At 38.1% G+C, this 12,424-nt stretch overlaps 1 protein-coding gene across 3 annotated transcripts in view; it reads left to right on the forward strand.

Annotated features, from left to right (window-relative positions):
• The first annotated feature begins 1,910 nt into the window (after positions 1–1,910).
• Positions 1,911–12,424, forward strand: part of LOC125668578 (WD repeat-containing protein 18-like) — a 23,073-nt gene continuing 12,559 nt past the window's right edge. The window contains exon 1 of one of the 3 annotated variants that reach the window (XM_056164296.1): positions 1,911–2,064. The gene's annotated coding sequence lies outside the window, so the exon portion shown is untranslated. Of the gene's footprint in view, positions 2,065–2,617; positions 3,106–3,487; positions 3,628–12,424 lie in introns of those variants that run through there. The other 2 variants (XM_056164297.1, XM_056164295.1) reach the window with 2 other exon arrangements.

Here is a 12,424-nt window from a genome sequence, read left to right on the forward strand (position 1 = left end):
TTCAGCGCCATATATATTGGAGACGCAATGTCAATTACGGAATCTAAGGTTCGTTATAAATACTAGTGCTAACCGTTGTTTTTATCTAAATACTTGTCATATTTATTCATGTATTCAAATACTCGTACACGACATTCAAATCCAAATGTTAGTACAGTTTGGTTCCTGTGCGATACCTGTGAGATTTTCTTCCGGAATCAAGGACACATGTGCTCTAAAACTTTCTTTAGGTGAAAGTTTACAAAAATATTCTACCATCGTAAACCCCTAGCTCGTAGGTGAAAAAGTGGAGAAAACAAACAATGATCATTTTCATATCTCCTATAAGGATTTCAAATTAGAGAGTTGAGCAAACACGGAGCCCTGGATATACGAGAAGTAGGATCTGGTGCCAAGGACGAGTAAGCATCCCTGTTGACCAAATGGGGCAGTCCTTCGTATGAGACCTCACAAACCAAGGCCCCGTGGCACACGAGGTGTGGCACGATAAAGATCCCTTCCTCCTCAAAGACCGTAGGTGCAGAGCATAGGCCTACATTTTGTAGCCGTTCACCGGCAATTGTGACGTCTCTATATGAATGAAAAATTCCCGAGTGGGACGTTAAACAATATGTAAAACTTATACGGTACCAATTTTGATGCACCAGATGCGCATTTCGACAAATAATGTCTCTTCAGTGATGCTCAACCGAAATGTTTGAAATCCGAAATAACTATGAAGTTTTAGATCTAAATATAGCCAAAAACAGCGTGCCAAACAAGTGGAGCCAAATTCGTCCAAGGATAAGAGCTATGCATGAGGGAGATAATCCTTAATTTTGAAATGAATTTCTAAATTTTATAACAGCAATTAAATATACATCCGTATTTTCAAGCTAGTAACGAAGTACTTAGCTACTGGGCTGTAGAGACCCTCGGGAACTAACAGTCCACCAGCAGAGGCCTCGACCCAGGGGTCATAATGTAAAACTTATACGGTACCAATTTTGATGCACCAGATGCGCATTTCGACAAATAATGTCTCTTCAGTGATGCTCAACCGAAATGTTTGAAATCCGAAATAACTATGAAGTTTTAGATCTAAATATAGCCAAAAACAGCGTGCCAAACAAGTGGAGCCAAATTCGTCCAAGGATAAGAGCTATGCATGAGGGAAATAATCCTTAATTTTGAAATGAATTTCTAAATTTTATAACAGCAATTAAATATACATCCGTATTTTCAAGCTAGTAACGAAGTACTTAGCTAAATCAATCAATCAAGATGAAAGATATCTCGTAAAGTGTATTGCACAATCCTCATTTAATCATTTTTGCTGAAGACATGCGCTCATCAGACACCGAACGCACGCTTTTTGGGAGACATTGGGAACCAAAGCCGTATGATTTCCGTGGGAGACTTGCAAAGATCTCCACAGCCCAGATTCTGCCGTCTTCTCCCCGAAAATGGATCGATGACCGTATAAATGTAAACATAAAAGCCGTAACCAATAGCTTCTTCCGATGACCAAACCTCGTACACAACTTTATTGCATTTCGTCCGTGGCAAATGTAAATAAGGCTTTACCTCGGTACATTTTTCTGTATATAATTAATTTGTCCTCTAGTGGTATGTAGAATATTCGTTTAGAATGTACAGTACGTGATTGTTAATCGCGCTAGATCGTCTGTTAGGTGTTCTTCTGTTCAGAAAAATTTCATCACCTTAAACTACATGTATTTACGTTCACGGTATGTTTTTATTCAATTCATTGCTCATCAACAACGAAGGTGCTTGTGTTTCAGCCTTGGTAGATCCGGTTTGAGTGCCGGCTGTTTGTACATGAATATATACATTCCACGAACTACTTAATGTCTTAAAAGCAGTGTGCAGTGACATGTAAATCAGCTTGCAATTCAATAAAGAAAAACCAAATTCCGTTGTTGTTATCATGGTTTATTTCATACGTTAAGAGATTGTCCTTCTTCGACTATTTCTCTTCACCATCGTTCGAATAAGGAAATCATTACCAAATATGGAAACAAGTCAGGTGATTTTCAGCTGTTGTGTTTAAATGAATTTCAGGTCAGTTTTATCTCTGTTTAACGTACTTGAATGTATTTATACAGAAATACAGAAATATATACAGTATATACATGAATTAAAAAAATTCTTTCTTTGGTTTGTTAAAAAACGGAAAATGAAGATTGCAAACATTGCAGAAAAAATGCATAACCCGCTTACGATAGTTATGAATTTTTCTGCAGTATTTGCGACCTTCATATCCCGTTTAATTGAGAAAACAAAGTAAGCATTTATAACGCAAGTAATTTCAGACTGGACGCACTGACACACCTTCAGAGCATTTGGGTTATATCATGAGATTTCCATTTGAAAGATGCGTTATTTCGAATTCAAAGAATACAGGTCCCGAAGTGCAATGGAAATTTGAGAGGAAATAATAATTGTAGCAGGGTTTTTCTTGTAAAATAGCTATCTATGACACACTTCCACAGCTCTGTTACTACATGAATAGATGTGTTGTTCTATCATGATGAGTATGATCAGATGGATAACGTATCGTGGAAACTATTGCTTACCAAGATAAGACTTTCCCTCAATCTATTTCTGTTTGTTTCATAAATCCAGATAATTAATGCATGGAGAATCCTAAATTCAACAGGGGAGAAAGTTCGTTCTAGTATATTAAATTAGTAGATTATAATACGTGGGTTTTCCTAGTAATGTTTTCATTTTTGTTACGCGTTTTTCGAATGAAATTGAATGAGCCCTTTGTGAAATTTATCGTCGTTGCGGAGATTGCTCACAGTTAACTTCCTTTTTTTCGTAACCACACATCAGTGATCGAATTTTTAGTCGGGAAGAATGCCCCTGATACTGAACGTAATTTCTGTTTTATTATGCATAAAATGTTGAAATACAAGAATTCATTTCACAGAATTGAAATGCCTAAAAACTTTTCAAGGCATCTCGACATTGGGAAAAGTTGTATACACTTCATTATTTTTTTTTAATTATTTGTGCACATACCAGTACATCAGCTATACATTAATATTATATCCAGAGAAAAACGAAAGAAAGAAAGAAAGAAAGAATAAGCTGAAGGTATGTAGGATTTGAGAGAAAGAGAGAGAGAGAAAGAGAGAAAAGTTAAGAAAACAGAAGGTTCCATCGATTCCATTGGGGATCAAACATTTGTGATAGTGCAGCACGCATACTCAAGGACTTCTCAGTACATCTTGCTGTGTATATATAGTATAGTGTTTTGTAAAACCAAGAATAAAAGATTTTTTGTAATAGCTATCTGTAAATCAGTCTTATCTTCCAGAAAATGCTCAACTTTTGCTAGGAATAATTGGAATAATAATGTAAATAAAATCACATTCCCACAGAATATGTTGTATTGTTTGCTCTTCAGAATGACAATGATTGCAGTACTTTGAGTCATTTTTTTTTATTTTGAATAAAAAAGAGTTTGTAGCTAAGATATGGTTTATAATTCTGTATTGAAACCAATGGATTTTGCTATCTTTTGTCACTCTGAAGGGTATTTTATGAATTCTTTTCCATTCTTTAGTGTAAATTTCTAAAAGCTCACTCCAGTTTGTTTTGCCTGATTTGATTGAGGTATTTTGATTTATAATTTCATAAAAAAGTTTTGATTTGTTGCATTTCAACTCTGTATATATATTTGACATAATCAATGGATTTGTGAGCTTTTTGATAGTTTTATCACATCCACAATTTTTCACCCAAGCCTTAACAGCATGAATAATGCTATCATATTCTAAAAAATTAATCTTTGTATTTGGATAAGTATTGCAAAACGATTCAAAACCAAGAAATGAACCATCCTCATTGATTATATCATTAAGTTGTCTGATGCCGCTGTCAAACATTTGTTTATTATGTAAAACTTATACGGTTTTCCACCAATATGAATATTTGGGTTATAAAATAGAGGTGCCTCAGCAACAATATCAGACTTTTTACTAGGGTTATGCAATGTAAGCCATGATTTAAATACATCTATCTAAAATTTATTTTTCAATGTTTTCAAGAATATTGTAATGTATTCAATTCCACAGTTTATTAATTTGCTAAAGTCCAACTTTGGTATAAAATGTTCCATCCTTCTATTTGAAAACATGAGATATCTTATCCAAAACAATTTCATAGATGTTATGAATGCCATTAGGTTTACCATTTTTAAACCCCCATCTTCATATTTTTTAACAATGACCTCCTTTCTGACCCTATGTGTTTTATTATTCCATATAAACAATAAAAATATCTTTTCTAATTCCTTAAGGTAGAGTTCAGAATGATTTGGGATTGACATTAAAATATGGTTTAGTAATGGTAAAAGCAATGTCTTAATAACTGTAATTTTTCCTGTGGGAGTTAAAAACCATTTCTCCCATTGTTTGATTATAGATTTAATCTGTACTAATTTTGGTTCATAGTTTAATTGTTGTATCTTATCTAATTTCATATGTCAAAATGTATTCCTAACAAAGTAAATCTGGTGGTACCCCACCTAATCCTGTAATTTGGCAGCAAAGTTTCATTACTATATATTTTAGAACCTAACCATATTACATGAGTTTTTTCATAATTGATATGTAGTCCAGATATTTCTGAAAAATTATCTAAAGTTTTAAAAGTTTCTGCGAGAGATTCTTCACTGCCATCAAGGATAAGTTAGGTATCATCAGCCAATTGTGAGATCTTTTTTTCTACATTATTTATAGTAATGCCTTTGATATTCTTATTCATTCTAATTTGGATTGCTAATATTTCTGCACATATCAAAAATATATATGGTGATAATGGATCCCCTTGTCTGTAACCTCTCTGAATAATGATTCTGTCAAAGAGATTACCACCTTGATTGATTGCAGATGTAATGTCTGTATCAAATATTGATATCCAATTCCTAATCGAAGGGCCAAAATTAAAAAGTCTTACCGCTTTTTGTATAAATGTCCATGAAAGAGTATCTAAGGCTTTATCAAAACCAATAAGTAGTAATAATCCAGGTATATTTTCTTCTTCAGTGTAGTGCATTATATCATAAATAAGCCTGGTATTTTTTCCAATATATATGTTGGGGGGGGGATGAAACCTGTTTGATCTTGATTAAATATTTTGTCTAAGTATCTTTTCATTCTATTCGCAATACAGCCCGATGCAATTTTATACACAGTATTTAACAAAGTAATTGGTCTCCAATTCTTCAAATATTGTCTCGGCTTGTCACCTTTCGGTAACAGTGTAATAATACCATGTCTTTGTGTAACAGAAAGACTGTTATTTTTGTACCCATAATTAATAGACCTAACTACAAAAAGACCAATATACTTCCAAAACATTTTGAAGAATTCAGCAGAAAAACCATCAGATCCTGGAGATTTATTCGATTTCATTTTGTAAAGGGTATTGGAGGCTTCCTCAATGGTAATGTTACCTAATGATAGCTTGCATTTGAAGATAAAATCTTTCTGGTGTGATTGATACCAATTGTTAGACCGTTCTTTACTTAATCATTTTGACTACGGAATACTCTGATTACCCGATGATAGGGTTCCTGGCCGGTGTGACCGGTTAACCGGATGCTTACCCCTCCTAGTCTAGTGGGGAACCGGGTTAGGATAGATCCGCAGCACCCTTTGCGTGTCGTAAGAGGCGACTAAATGGGGCGTTGTTTCGGATGAGACCGTAAAAACCGAGGCCCAATGTCACAGTAGGTGTTCCACAATAAAGATATCTCCCTCCTCAAAGGCCGTAAACGCCGAGCATAGGCCTTATTGTAGCCCAGATATCACATGATAGGCAAGAGATATATCTAAAGGTGAAATAATTAAAAAAAAAAAAAAGAAGGTGTAATGACGCAAAAGAAATGCAGAATGGCGCAAAGCAGAGGCGTAAGAACGCGAATAACGCGAATCAAAGGCGTAGTAACGCAAAACAAAAGCGTAGTGATACGAAAGAAAGACGCAAATGTGAGGTTCAAAAGGTGTAATGCAAATCAAAGCGTAATATACGCAAATTAAAGGCGGTATAACTTCAAAGGTGTAATAAATTAAATCAAAAGCTAAATGACGTGGCGTTTTAAAGAGGTTCGCATTATTACACCATCGTTGTATATTAAATGACCCAATGATCTGAAATAAGGAATTTACCACATCAGAAAATAAACGTACCAAATCATATGACAGTTACCGGTGATAAGTCATCGCTCAAATTGGCGTAGAGCGAGGCGCCAGGAGATTCTTCCGACGGTTCGAGAGATTTTCGCGTCTCACTGGAGAGCTACCGCCCGTCTCAAGCTGGGCAGTCCCCAGCCAGTAAGGTGTTATCCCGCCACGGTCTGCTTCTTCATTGGGTGTATGGAGATTAGAAGAACATCCGACAAGCAGATCGTCAACCACCGCACCAGGCAACAAGAAAAGAAAACTCTCAAGAAAGAGACCAACTCTAAAACTGTGATGTTAGAATGTTCGGACAATGATGTCCGGCTCTTTTCAAAACCTCCAGGACATTAATGACGCCAGAAAAACAGCTGTCATCAATAATGAGCTCAAGAGATTAAATGTTGACATTGCCACTGCAGGAAACACGGTATGCCGATGCAGGCACATCGAATGAGAAGTACTACACATTCCTCTGGCAAGGGAAGAGCTCTGATGAGTCAAGAGAACATAGAGTGGACTTTGCAGTAAAGATCAACTTGCTGAACATGATTGAATCAGGCAGGAATGGCTCTGAGCGACTCCTGACTTTCCGCCTTAACACCGCCGAAGGCCCCATCACCCTTGTCAGTGCGTATGCCCCGACGCTGTCCGCCTCTTCAAATACCAAGGATGAGTTCTATGAGAACCTTGCATCCATCATCAGCAACACCGCCAGCACCGAACAATTTGTTCTTTTGGATGACTTCAATGCTAGAGTGTGAGCAGACAACGACTCGTGGCCCTCTTGCCTTGGTCTGTTTGGAGTGGGGAAATCAAACGAGAACCGACCTCTGCACCTTCCATAACCTGTGCATCGCCAACTCCTTCTTCAAGATCAAACCTCAACACAAGGTCTCCTGGAGACATCCGCGCTCAAAGCAATTGCACCAACTGGATCTAATCCTGGTCAGACGTGCCGCCATCAAGAATGTTCTTTGCACATGCTCTTACCACAGTGAAGACTGTGACACGGACCACTCCCTTGTATGCTGCAAGATCAGGCTGTACCCAAAAAAGTTTTACCATGGAAAGAAACCAGGGGTACCTCACATCAACGTCAGTAAAATGACTCAGTCAAAGCTCATGGAACAGTTCACAGAGACATTTGGGAAAGAATACGATGCATCACAGCCCAGAGACACTGCCACAGGGAAATGGGAAAATCTGTGAGACACTATTTACCGCACCGCCTTGAATACCTTTGGAAAGAAATCTCGAAGTCATACGTCTGGTTTAAGGCCAAGTCGGCCGAGATGACCCCAGTTATGGAAGCCAAGCGCGCCACACTCGCAGAGTACAAGCAGTCACCCACGCAGAGGAACCAGCAACGTCTCAAGGCTACAAGGAGCAAGGTCCAGTTTTGCGCCAGGTACTGTGCCAATGAGGACTGGACAGAGCTTAACGAGACGATCCAGACAGCTACTGAAATGCGCAACATCAGAGGGATGTATGATGACATCAAAAAGGCTCTAGGACCAACGCAGAGCAAGACAGCCCTCCTCAAATCTACCACTGGGGGAGTCATCACTGATCAAAGCCGGTAGATGGAATGGAACACTACTCCGACCTCTACTCCAAAGAGAATACAATGACTCCAGCAGCCCTTGATGCTATTAAATGCATGTCAGTAATGGAAGAGCTCGATGCAGAGCCAACCATGGACGAGCTGAGCAAGGCCATTAACAGTTTGGCTGGAGGCAAGACACCAGGCAATGACAGTATCCCCCCAGACCTCTTCAAGCGCTGCAAGACTACTCTACTGCACCTTTTGTATAAAGTCCTCTGCCAGTGCTGGATAGAAAGAGGGCTGTGTCGTAAGACATGAAAGATGTCAAGATTGCCAGTCTATACAAGAACAAGGGCGAAAGAAGCGATTGTAACAACTACAGAGGCATCTCCATTCTCAGCATCGTTTTGCATAGTCTATGCCTTGGTTCTCCTGATCCACCTGCAGAAGCTGGCTGAGCATATCTACCCAGAATCATAGTGTGGTTTCCTAGCTAAATGATCCACGATATACATGGTCTTCTCCCTTCGTCAACTTCAAGATAAGTGCAGAGAGCAGCATATGCCCGTGTATATTGCATCCATCGACCTCACCAAGGCCTTTGATCTTGTCAGCAGAGATGGCCTCATTAAGGCTCTCCGAAAGATCGACTGCCCTTCAAGTCTGCACAGCTTAATCGAGTCCTACCACACAGCCCAAGAGAGTATCTACCTGCAGACCAGATCAGATGGCAGTCTCTTCAATCTTGCGCGCTTAAAGGCAAGGACAAAGGTCCACACAACCCTCATCAGAGAAAAGCATTTCGCTGATGACGCCGCAGTTGCGACTCACACCCAATAGGGTGCTGATGGATCACTTCACCTGCAAAGATTTTGGGCTGACCATTAGTCTGAAGAAGATATACATTCTGGGCCAAGACACACTGACACCACCAGTCGTCACCATTGACAACTATGAGCTTGAAGTCATCCACCACTTTACGTACCTTGGGTCCACCGTTACCGATAACCTCTCCCTCAATGTTGAAATCAACAAAAGGATCGGAAAGGCAGCCACAACACTCGCCCACCTAACATCAAGAGTGTGGATCAATCCCAATTCACCGTGAAGACGAAGATGGCTGTGTACAATGTCTGCGTCCTCAGCACTCTCCTGTATGGTAGTGAGACATGGACCACGTACGCCCACCAGGAGAAAAGGCTCAACACCTTCCACCTCAGAAACCTTCGACGCCTACTTGGTATTTCCTGGCAAGATAAAGTGACCAACACTGAAGTCCTGTCTCATGTTGGCCTCTCCACTATGTATACTCAGCTGAGACGACATCGGATGCGCTGGCTTGGTCACGTTCGCCGTATGGAGGATGGCCAAATCCCAAAAGATGTCCTTTATGGTGATGTTGTCGCTGGGCAGAGAAGCATTGGCCGCCCGTAGCTAAAATACAAGGACGTGTTCAAGAGAGACGTGAAGGCACTCGACATCAACATTAAGTCCTGGGAGGACCTTGCAAATGACCGCCCCAGCTGAAGAAGCACCCTTCACAAACAGCTGCACACTAGTGAGGAGAAGCTGGCAGCAGTGGCAGGAGAGAAGCGAGCCCGCAGAAAGGAAATGACAGCCACCAAACAAGAATCATGGTACAGATGCGACCAATGCGACAGAGTCTGTATCATTAATTCAATTGAATAGAGCATGCAAAAGAACTGATGTTCCCTTCTCTTGTACATACTTGTGTCATATTGTAAATTTTCAATTTACTGGGTGGATGTAAACCCAAGATTTACAATATGACAGCGCGTATCAATTCAATTGTTGATTTTATTAATTCATTTGAGTTAATGTTAGTTCAAAGACATTGTAAGTGGGTATGGTGGTCGATCGTCAATTTAAAATATGCTTCCTAGGAGGCTGAGAAAGTTCTAGATTGATATAAGGTATGCCGGGGTAATAATGCATTGTAAAGCGCTTTGAGCAGCATACGCTGGAAAAAGCGCTATATAAAACCAATCATTATTATTATATTATTATTAAAGAAACTCGTAAATGAATGAGTTTTTTATTACAATATTTTAGTTTATCGATCTAAAGAATACATATATCAATACTGATTTTTTTTTTAAAAATTGAAAGATTATCATATTTTCAATCTTCACTTTAAATACAGCAAGCGACATGCAACTTTATTGGACCATTATTATTCGTTTCCCATCTTTACCGACATCCTCTGTGTGTACGTGCGTTCATTTTAACAAAATCACCGTCTCTTTCTCGGGACTCAGTAGAGCTAGTGCAGCAGGTCCGTACTGGCATTAAAACATTTTTTGTTACGCAATCCTTTGTCTTTTTAGGCTTTTATATAGAAGAAAGTCCACTTGTAATTCAAATGTTACCTGTAGGTGTCCAATCAGTTGACAATTGCTTTTCATTATTTTTAAGAACGGACAGATACTGTCCGTTCTTAAAAATAATGGACAGTAATTGTCAACTGATTGGACACCTACAGGTAAACCTAATAGTTTATTAGACGTCTACAGGTAGACTGAAAATAAGAGAAAGACAATACATTTATTTAAAGAGATACAAATTTAATTTTAAACTCCCTACAAGTAAGAATCAACACAAATATCGGAAAAATCACTGAAACACTTAAAACGATATTTCCCCTCTGCTCCAACTTCAGATTCATAATTCTTTTTAGTTCCTTTGGACATTATTTTATCGCATCAAAACTTAAATTTGAAAGACATATTCCCATGCAGTATTTGAATTTCGTTGTCTCCAGAGAGCAGGCACATTCTGAAACTTCTTCACAACGCTTTATGTTTTCTTTATTAGCGTATCCTAATTCTGAATTATTATATTATTATTTTCGCTTTCATGAATAATTTCATTTCAGGAGATGGACGCATTGGGTTCTTTTGGTTGGCGTTGATTATTTCCTCATCCAATATATTCGAAAACACAATGCTTTTCAGATCATAATTTGGCTCCATAACTTCCTTACTCTTCATATCCAGAATATAACAATATTCGCAGTACTTTCATTAAAATCCTTGAATTTTGATTGTGCAATGAAAATACTCTCCCCATCAGAGAATGACATGTTCATGTGGCTCAGTACTATAGTGAGTGAATATAAAACCTGCAGTACAAGACACCCTTGATAAACATACCTGACACTGTCCAATAAGTGAACAAAAGAAACAGACCTGTACACAAGACTGGTTATGTTGTCATACTAATGTGGTAGTATCGGTGTATATTATCCCTATTTCATTATTTTCTACTTACTTTTCTACGTAAATTCCTATCTTCGTATTCGAGTTGTTTATTTCATGAAACAGGAGGAGGGTTATCTTTTATTTTCAAGCGTATTTTATTGCAAAACTTCTCATTGGTTACTTCTAGATTTATTATCAAATCATATTACAGGTAACTTTTACTTTCATTCTTTTGTTAAGAATAGTATTTAAACCCTAGCACAACCGTGTTCGGGGCTTCTTCTGAGCCAAACCTTGCAACAAGGTAAATATCAGGAGTTGCCTCACCCTGTATTTTTATGCCCCCGAGATCGAAGATTGGGGGGCATATTGTTTTTGTCCTGTCTGTCATTCTGTAATTCTGTCTGAAACTTTAACCTTGCTAATAACTTTTGAACAGTAAGAGATAGAGCTTTGATATTTCACATGAGTATTCCTTGTGACAAGACCATTCCATGGGTACCAACATTTTTGACCCCGTGACCTTGACCTTGGAGTTTGACCTACTTTTTGAAAAATTTAACCTTGCTAATAACTTTCGAACAGTAAGTGATCGAGCTTTGATATTTCACATGAGTATTCCTTGTAACAAGACATTTCCGTGGGTACCAAAATTTTTGACCCCGTGACCTTGACGTTTGACTTACTTTTTGAAAACTGTAACCTTGCAAATACCTTTTGAACAGTAAGTGATAGAGCTTTGATATTTCACTTGAGTATTCCTTGTGACAAGACCGTTCCATGGGTACCAACATTTTTTACCCTTGACCTTGGAATTTGACCTACTTTTTGAAAACTTTAACCTTGCTAATACCTTTTGAACAGTAAGTGATAGCGCTTTGATATTTCACATGAGTATTCCTTGTGACAAGACCTTTCCGTGGGTACCAACATCTTTTACCCTTTGACCTTGACATTGGAGTTTGACCTACTTTTTGAAAACTTTAACCTTGCTAATAACTTTTGAACAGTAAGAGATAGCACTTTGATATTTCACATGAGTATTCCTTGTTACAAGATATTTCCGTTGGTATTGAACCTTTTGACATTGACATTTGACCTACTTTAATTTTTTTTTTTTACATTGGTCATAACTTCTAAATTGTAAATATTAGAGCTTTCATATTGTACATGAGCATTTCTTTTGACAAGATCTTTCTACTGGTACCAAGATATTTGCCCTTGTGACCTTGGCCATCTTCGGAATTGGCCATTATCGGGGGCATTTGTGTTTCACAAACACATCTTGTTTATTATTGTTGCTTTATTTTTCCTATTTAGTTATATTTTTCTCTCAAGCCACATTCATTCCCCGGGATTGTTATTTTGGTATTTATCATACAATTGTTGAACTTTAGGTTCAAAACTTTATTTATTTATTGTTTTATTACTAGCCTCACTCTAGGCGGACTCAAACTTGC

Source organism: Ostrea edulis, chromosome 4 (genome assembly GCF_947568905.1).
Source record: "Ostrea edulis chromosome 4, xbOstEdul1.1, whole genome shotgun sequence".
Lineage (NCBI taxonomy): Eukaryota > Metazoa > Mollusca > Bivalvia > Ostreida > Ostreidae > Ostrea > Ostrea edulis.